The sequence below is a fragment of the Gossypium arboreum genome, chromosome 5, assembly GCF_025698485.1.
Source record: "Gossypium arboreum isolate Shixiya-1 chromosome 5, ASM2569848v2, whole genome shotgun sequence".
NCBI classification, from domain to species: domain Eukaryota; kingdom Viridiplantae; phylum Streptophyta; class Magnoliopsida; order Malvales; family Malvaceae; genus Gossypium; species Gossypium arboreum.
Window position 1 is genome coordinate 61,411,615 of NC_069074.1, and position 9,796 is coordinate 61,421,410.

Here is a 9,796-nt window from a genome sequence, read left to right on the forward strand (position 1 = left end):
TCTCGGAAGTTTTTAGTATGAAATTGTTTTGGAATATTAATTAGGAGGTCTTAAATAGCAATTTGACCAATTTTAAGTTCATGGACAAAATTAGGACATGGAAGGAATTTTTGAAAGTTTAGTAAGGAGGGCATTTTGGTCATTTGGATATTAAATGAAATAAAATGGGAAAATAACACAAAATTGATCATCATCCTCCTTAGTTGCTGCGAATTCTCCTCTCTCCATAGCTAGGGTTTCTTCAATTTTCAAGCTCCATAGTAAGTGATTCCAAGCCCGCTTTTAATGTTCTTTACGTTTTTGGAATCCCTAAGCTCGATTAAGCTTATGCTAGTAATAATTTAACCTAGGGTTCATATTTGGAAAAATACCCATAGGTGAAATTTGTGTATTTTGATGTTTTATGATAGAATATGAGGTTTTAAATTATGTTAAATAACTTGTGCTACTCGGTTTTAAGTGAAAACGAGTAAAAGCAAGATAATCCAGTAAAAATACCTATTGTTCATAACTATATGATAGAGTGAGAATTTAATGTTGTTGTAGAAGAGAAAATGTTCAGCATATCATAAAACATAAGAATAAGGGCTGAAATTAAATTCCGAGCCTAGGGGCAAAATTGTAATTTTGTAAAGTTAGGGGCAAAATGTAATTTTTCCATGATGTGATTTTTGGATTGAAATAAATAGTATGAGTATTAAATGAGCTAAATGTGTTAATATAGATCAAGAAAGACGCGGAATTGATCTCGAATGGGGGAAGGAAAAAGTTTTGGACTAAATTGCAAAATTTCCACATCTTGCACCAAGGTAAGTTTGTATGTAAATATTACAATAATTTCATGTACATTCTTATATTTCAGCCTATTATATAAATATACTAGCTGATGTTAAAATATAAATCGACTATTGGAAGAATGGAAATAAATATAGAGAGAGATCCGGTTGAACATTCGGAGAGATCGAATGAAATAGAGGGAGCGACTAGGTCACATGTATGATCTTGAGTGCACACCATGTGTACAAGAAAGCTACGAGACACCCTGTAGTAGCTAGGTCACATGCGTGATTCCAAGTGAAGGACACCATGTAGACAAGAGAGCTACGTGAAAGATAAATGTAGCTAGGTCGCATGAGTGATTCCAAGTGAAGGACACCATGTAGACAAGAGAGCTACGAGACAAATCGGTTAGGTCGCATGAGTGGTACTAAGTGTTCACCATGTGTACAAGAGAGCCGAACTAAACGAAGTATGATGGCGGGGCTGTGTGCTGAAACCATTAAATATCGAGGATTGATCCGAATTGTTCAACGGGATGGTTTTGTGGTGATATTGTGGTTTGGACCTACACTTATGGTGAATGAAATGTGGTGAAAATGATTTGTGGTATATACATATATAAGATAAAATGAGGTTAGCATAAAGAATGTGTGAAAGAGTGAAATTAGCATTAAAACTATTTTTAGATGGTAGCAGTGACGTGATTTTGAAAAAAATCACCAAAAATAGGAGGAATATAATTAGAGGTTGAATGAGATGTGAAATTAAAGTTTAATGAGTCTACTTTCATATAAAAGAAACAGAGCAAGCAAAGGAATTCTATATTTTGAGATATTTACAATTGTATGTGACTTGCTCAGGATGAATACGTGATCCCCTGTTCCAACTTTGAAAAATCATTAAAAATTGTACAAAGAAAATTAAGAAATATAGTTTACATGCCTAAATTCCTTATTGAGACTAGTTTTAAATGAAACAGACTTCAGGGTTGTTTGAATTGTGTACTGAGAGAAATTCAATTCGTAGTGAACAGAGGTCAGATCAGTCGAGCTGTGTAACAGGGGAAACTTTAACTAATAAACTGTACTAATCGGCTGAACCAAAATTATAGAAAAAATTAGCAAAAAGCTTTATGAGTCTAGATTCAGGAAATTTTACGGATTTGAATTTCGGGTTTTGTAACTCGAGTTATGATTTATTTAGTGAATATGACGCAGCAGAGACAGCTTAATCAAAGTGGAATGAATAGTGAAGTTAAAGTAGATATACTTGAATTGTTGTGTAAACATGTTAGATTTTTTAATTAGTATTTACATACTTACTTACTAAGCTATAAGCTTACTTTGTTTCTCTCTTTGTCTTATAGTGTCCTTGGCTTGCTCAGAGTTAAGGATCGTGAAGATCTACCCGCACTATCATACTTTAGGGTATTTGAACTAAACGTTTTGAATTATGCCATGTATAGTAGACTTAATTATTTTGTTACGTGTCATATTTGTCTAGGTTTAAAATATTAGTTACTGAGACTCGACCAGCTACTTTGTACAAGCCATTAAAGTTGGCTAATATTGTTCAAGACATATGTTATATCGATGCACTATCAAATTGGATGACATATTTATATCTCGGTTATGTTTAATGGTATGTGTTATGTTCTGGTAATACCTTGTATCCTGTTCCGGCGACGGTAACGGGTAAGGGGTGTTACAAATCTCGTAACGAAACTGAACATGCCGAGCATTTGAGAGTTGTGTTACAGACTTTGTGAGAAAAACAGTTGTATACGAAGTCTAGTAAATGTGAGTTCTAGTTACACGAAGTTAGCTTTCTGGGACATGTTGTTTCAGCATCAGGTTTCGGGTGATCTAAGTAAGATTTTAGCTACACTCGATTGGAAACCTCTGAGAAAAGTTTCTGAAGTCAGAAGTTTTCTGGGACTTGCTCGTTACTATAGATGGTTTGTGAAAGGTTTCTCTATAATTGCAACTCCGATGATGAAGCTGCTGCAAGAAAATGTCAAATTCGAGTGGTCAGAAAAGTGCCAGAAAAGTTTTGATCAGTTGAAAGCTCTTTTGACCGAAGCTTCGGTGTTAGTTCATCCAGAATTAGGTAAAGAATTTATTATCTATAGTGATGCATCTTTAAATGGTTTGTGCTGTGTTTTAAAGCAGGAAGGCAAAGTTATACCTTATGCCTTGAGACAGTTAAAACCGCATGAAAAGAAATATCCGACGCATGATCTAAAATTGGCAGCTATTGTGTTTGCATTGAAGATATGGCACCATTATTTGTTTAGTGAAAATTTTCATGTTTATTCCAATCACGAAAATCTAAAGTACTTGATGACTCAAAAAGATTTAAATTTGAGACAGCACCGATGGTTAGAGTTACTAAAAGATACGAACTTGTGATTGACTATCACCCGGGAAAGACTAATGTTGCTGCTGATGCTTTAAGCCGAAAACCACTATTTGTTTTACGTGCAATGAATGCACATATAGCTATGTCAGATGATGGTGCGATGATAGCTGAGTTAAAAGCAAGACCGTTATTTATTCAGCAGATTTGTGAAGCTCAGAAAATAGACAATGATTTGATAGTGAAACGGGTTCAATGTGATTCAAATGTAGATTTAGAGTTTCAAGTTGATGTTGATGACTGTTTGAGATTTAGAAACTAAATATGTGTTCCGAGAAATATAGATTTGATTCAAATAATCTTGAATGAAGCTCACAACAGTCGATTATTTGTTCATCCGGGTAGTACTAAGATGTATAATGATTTGAAATAGCATTATTGGTGGCAAGGTATGAAACGAGACATTTCTAACCTTGTATTGAAATGTTTAGTCTGTCAGCAAGTAAAAGCCGAGCATCAGGTACCTTCTGGATTGCTTCAGCCGATCATGATACCTGAATGGAAATGGGATAGAGTCACGATGGATTTTGTATCCGGTTTACCATTGACATCGAGCAAGAAAGAATCAATCTGGGTTATTGTAGATAGATTGACTAAATCTACTCACTTTGTTCCGGTTCGTACAGATTACTCACTTGATAAAATGGCTAAATTGTCTGTTTCTTAAATCGTGAGATTACATGGTGTGCCTATATCTCTTGTTTTAGATAGAGATCCGAGGTTTACATTGCGGTTTTGTAAGAAACTGCAAGATGCATTAGGTATTAAACTGCATTTTAGTACTGCTTTTCATCCCCAGACAGACGATCAGTCCAAGCAAATTATTTCGATACTTGAGGATATGTTGAGATGTTGCATTCTTGAGTTCGAAGGTACGTGGGAACGATACTTACCTCTGATTGAATTTGCATACAATAATAGCTTTCAATCAAGTATCAAAATGGCACCCTATGAAGCTTTGTACGGTCGTAAATTTCGTACACCTTTGTACTGGACTGAGCTCAGTGAAAATAAGATACACGGGGTCGATTTGTTTAAAAAAATCGAGCAGAAAGTAAAAGTGATCCGTGAAAGTTTGAAAGCAGCATTAGATCGCCAGAAATCGTATGTAGATTTGAAACATAAAGACATGGAGTTTCAGATTGGAGATAGAGTATTTTTGAAAGTTTCACCGTGGAAGAAAATACTCAGATTCAGTCGTAAAGGCAAATTGAGTCCGAGATTTATTGGACCGTATGAGATTATAGAGAGGATTGGGCCTGTTGCGTATAGACTGTTGTTGCCACCTGAGCTAGAAAAGATTCATAATGTATTTCATGTCTCGATGCTTCGTAGATATCGATTCGATCTTTCACACGTGATTAGTCCGACCGAAGTTGAGATTAAGCCTGATATGTCGTACGAGGAGGAATTGATTCATATTCTGGCTCGTGAGATTAAAAAGTTGCGAAATAAGAAAATTCTATTGGTTAAAGTATCGTGGCATAAGCATGGAGTTGAGGAAGCAACGTGGGAGCTTGAGGATACAATAAAAGAGCGTTATCCAAACCTATTCACTGGTAAGATTTTCGAGGAAGAAAATCCCTAAGGGGGAGATTGTAACAGTTAGATTTAGACCCTAATCGGAACGGTGGTTTTGGGACCACGAATCTGAGTCGAAAAAATTTTAAATATTATTTTCTGTGTTTATTATATGTGAATTAGCATGTGTGAAAGTTTTGTATGAAAATTTGATTGTTTATGTGCTTAATTAAAAAAAAGGGCTTAATCGCGTAAAATAAAAACTTGATGGTTTAATGTGTGAGGACTGAATTGTTAATGTCTTTTTAATATGAAGTTTTTATGTTGTAATTGGGCCACTACTAAGCTAACGGACGGCAATGGTCATGGAATAAATAATATTATAACATTTTAACTAAGGTTAATTAGGTAATTAGATTAAATGTTATAATATGTTAAACTAAAACATAAAATAATGTCATTTTATGCTTAGTTTGGCTGAATATATCAAGGAAAGAAAATAAAAACACCAAGATAGGTTTTGACTAGAGTTTTGGCTAGATTAAGGTATGTTTTGTTTTGATTTTTGATAATTTTTACGTTTTTGAGATCGTTGCTTTTGAATACTACCCAACCCATGCTCTAATTTTTTATTTCAGTGAATATTTTGTGTTATGCCATTGATGAATATTTGTGTTTTGTGATGTTTGATGATGAAATATCAAAAATATGTTTTAGATTAACATGTTTTGTATTGGAGTTTTTGATGATTTTCTGTTATTAGAACTAAATTGCAAAAATAATAAATTGAGGGATTAAAATGTGAAATAGAAGAAATATATGGATTAGTATGGTTATATGGAAAATTCAGCCCAACTACATTGTTGTGAGATTTGGTGTATTTTGTGTTTTGTGCAATTAGGACTAATTTGTAAAAGTATGAAATATTAGGGTAAAATGGTAATTTTCCCATTTATGTAACACCCCTTACCCGTATCCAAGGCCGGAACAGGGTACGAGGCATTACCAGACTTAACCATACACATAGACGAAAATCGGGCCATAAAATTTCATTTAATTCAAAACTTTTAGAACACATGCATAGACTCATATTTAAAGACATATAACGTGGCATAAATGAGCACTTACACATCCATAATCATGCAATAACAAACAAAGCTAACTATATCATCACATCAAAACATAGGACAAGGCATAATTAATTAAACTTACAAACCATAATGGATAAGGACCATATCTCATGATCATATACGATAACTCAATGCAGACTGATACGTATGGTCAAAGTCATAATAATAATACATATCACAAACCAACTTCCTATACATGCCACTCACTTGATATTTCTAATATTTGAATTAATTCTCCTAAATATGATAGCTTGATAGTGTGATTTTGCCTCCGACGATCTCCAACCCCGAGCTGACTTGCCAAAACTGAAGAAGTAGAGAGGAGGGGTAAGCTTTACGCTTAGTAAGTCCATATGAAGTTAATAAGCAATTACCCACATGTTTTTTTTTAAGGTAAAACATCATAATTGTACAATTTACTCTTGTTCAGGTTAAGCTGTTTTACCGAGTTACAGTTACTAATTCATTTACATCTGGAGCTACGAGACTCTAAATTAAGTTTTGTTAATTTTCCTTGATACTAGACTCATATACCTTTCTCCCATAAAATTTCTAGAATTTTTGGTTTAGCCAATTAGTACAGTTTATTCATTAAAGTTTCCCATGTTTCGCTGTCCAACAGTTTTGACCTCTCTTCACTAAAAATTATTTTTCTCATAGTACAGAATTTGGATAATGCTCTCATATATCTTTCTAGACAATAGACTCATTAAGAATTTTAATAATATAAATTACAACCCATAATTATTTTTATACAATTTTTAATGATTTTCTCAAATCGAAACAGGGGATCATGAAGTCATTCAGACTCTGTCTCACAACAATTTAAAACCTTATATTTTATTCAGGCCCTAATTCAATTTCCAAAATTTATGGTGAATTTCCAAAGTTGCACCACTGCAGTAACCCAAAACTGCAAAGGCTAAATTTACTCATTCTGTGACAGCCCAAAATTGACCCTAGTCGGAAGGTGGTCTCGGGACCACAAAACCGAGGCATAAAAATAATTTAAAATTTATTTCGATGCCTATAATATGTGTGTATTCATGTATGACATTTTTTGATGATTGATTTAGTGTTATAAAGGTGAATTTCACTAGAAAGGACCTAGTAGTGAACTTTGAAAGTATGATGGGGAAATGTGTGATGACTAATTAAAGCATGCATGCAAAATAATGGACTTGCATGTCAAATTCCCTTTGTACAAGTGATGGCCGCCATGACAAAGAGATATGGGCTAAACATGTCATGAAACATGTTTTGTTGGGCATTAGGGAGAAATAATAAACAAATAAGCATGGGTAAGAAAAGAATGAAAAAAAATGTGTGTGAGTGTGGTAATCCCCCCTTGCCGTGAGTTGAGAAAGAAGGAAGAAAAAATTTTTGTGTTCATCCTTTCTCATCTTTTGGCCGAAAATCATAAGGAGGAAGAAAGAGGATTTTTGCTTCATGCTTGGTTTAGAAGAGATCTAGAAGGCGATTTGGCTAAATTGGCATCAAGATTAAGGTATGTATGAGGTTGTGTTAGGAGTTTCATGCATGTTTTGGTTGCTAACTTGATGTGCATGTTAGCCATGGCTCAAATCTTTGTTATGCCATGGAAATGGTATTTGGCCAAAGTTGTTATGGTGATAAAGCCATTGCATGCTAAGTGTGAAGCTTGATGATGATGCATGCAATGATGGATTGTCTGCTCATGAGTAAGATTTTGAGTTTTCTTTTGTTTAACCATGATTGAAGTTGAAAAGGGCATGATTGTCATATTCGCCATGATGCATTCATGAGCATGGTTCATGCTTCTTGCATGTTAGTTAAAATTTGTGTTTTGGATGGCTATGGACACCTTGAAATTCGCCATGCTCATATATGTATATATATGTTTGCACATGATGTTTTGGTTGTGAACTAAGTGATGAATATGTTTGTTTAAAGAAGAAGATGTTGAAGAATGATTGTGAAATTGCAAGCACATTCGGCCTAGCACACATATGAGTGCTTGATGCTATAATATAAGTTTTGAGCTACAATATGCAAAGCATTAACTAGTAAAATGCATGCTATTTTGTGAGGTATTAAGTGCATAATTGTCCTCAACATGGACATGAATATTCGGCCTTGGGTAGCCTATTGAAGGCCTTAGCTTTTCCTTGATGCTCGAATGAATTGTATTGAATTGCTTGATGTAGTATAAAATGTGCATGACCATTGTGTATTCAAGCTAAAGGGTGGCCATATGACCATTTAAACTCCTTGTCATATTCGCCATAAGCTAGCACAATGAGGTTTTAATAAATTGAATTTGTTTGAATTAGCTCAAGAGCTTAGAGGGCCACAATTGGACAAGGGAAGGAAAAAGTGATCGAATAGCCGTAAAAGCCGTTCGACAACATCCGAGGTAAGTCCTCAAGAAGTGACCTTAATTGAATTATGTGGAATGAAATATGGATGTATTGATTATTGATTTATGTGTGTATGAGTATTCAATGATACCGGCTAAGTCCCGAAGGCGATTATGCTAATGATTATAATTGTGTTTGAGCCTTAGTAACGAAAATGAAATATGTATGTCCAATGATTATTGATGTATGTGTGCATGAGAAATTGAATGATATCCGGCTAAGCCCGAAGACAATTATGCTGGAAATTATAACCGGTTAAGACCAAGGCAATGGTGCTAGTGGCTATATCCGGCTAAGACCAAGGCATTCGTATGAAGTCATTCTATCCGGCTAAGACCAAGGCATTTGTGCAATCGTGATATCCGGGTTAAGTCCCGTAGGCCTTGGTGCGGGTTACCATATCCGGCTATGTCCCAAGGCGTTTGAACGAGTAGCTATATCCGGTTAAGCTCAAGGTATGTGATTTGAAAATTATAAGCTTGCTGGAAAATTTCAGCTAATACACTTGTGAAATTTCCCAATAACAAGGTAAGTGTGGTGTGTGCTTTGCGCGCTAGGAGTAAGAGCGTATGCATATCCGCTCCTATGATGGAACGAGTTATCGGCCTTAACGAAGCCGTTATTTGTGTATGAACCTAAGAGTTGGGATGGTGAAGTAAGTATGATTATGTGAACGTGTATTAGTGAAATGATGTATTTGGTTATGAGAATGTAATGCTTTAATTAAAGCTGATTTTATTCCTTGAGACTTACTAAGCATAAAAATGCTTACCCCGTTGCTTTGGCTCTCTGTCTTATAGATTTTGCTCGATAGCAATCGGATTCGGGATCATTAAAGTCGAAGTCATCCACACTATCAACGCCTCTATTTTGGTATAAATTTTGGTTGAACTTTGAAATGGCATGTATAGGACTACCCCTTGTTGGTTTAAAAATGTGGTGATGTATATGTGTACGGCCATGCGAAAACGGCTCGTAAAAGTGAAGAATGAACTTAGACTATTTGCGGTTTGTATATATATATATGGTGTCATGATGTGACTATGAATTGGAAATGGGAATGTTGGTCACATGATCAGCCATTGGTATGGTTAAAATGATCATATATGAACTTATGTATGGCAAGACTAGTTGGTTCATGGAGACTACAAAATAGGTAAGACCTACCTTAAAAACAGATGCTGCCAGCTGCAGTGACGTGAATGTGAAAAATCACCAAAATTTGTAGGAATGGTATTAAATAGTGAATAAGCTATGTAAATGAGCCTTGATGAGTCTATTTTCATATGGAAGAAACGAAATGGTCATAGGAGTTACTTGTTAAGAGATATTAAAGCTATTGTGAGACAGGGCCAGAACGGTTTCTGGGTCCCCTGTCGCAACTTTAAAAATTTACTATAAATTATCCAGAAAGAATTAGGAGTCATGCCTTATATTTACAGATTCCATTTTGAGTCTAGTTTCATTAGAAACAAACGGAACCAGTATTAAAGCCCTGTACAGAGAGATATTCAAGTTATACCGCGCGAAGGTCAAAGCAGTCAAGCC

General features: G+C 35.0%; 1 long non-coding RNA gene across 1 annotated transcript; it reads left to right on the forward strand.

Annotated features, from left to right (window-relative positions):
• The first annotated feature begins 8,809 nt into the window (after positions 1 to 8,809).
• On the forward strand, positions 8,810 to 9,303 carry LOC128292938 (uncharacterized). The gene is made up of 2 exons (XR_008282928.1): positions 8,810 to 8,903; positions 9,049 to 9,303. It is a non-coding gene; the product is annotated as an uncharacterized LOC128292938 (long non-coding RNA).
• The last annotated feature ends 493 nt before the right edge of the window (positions 9,304 to 9,796 follow it).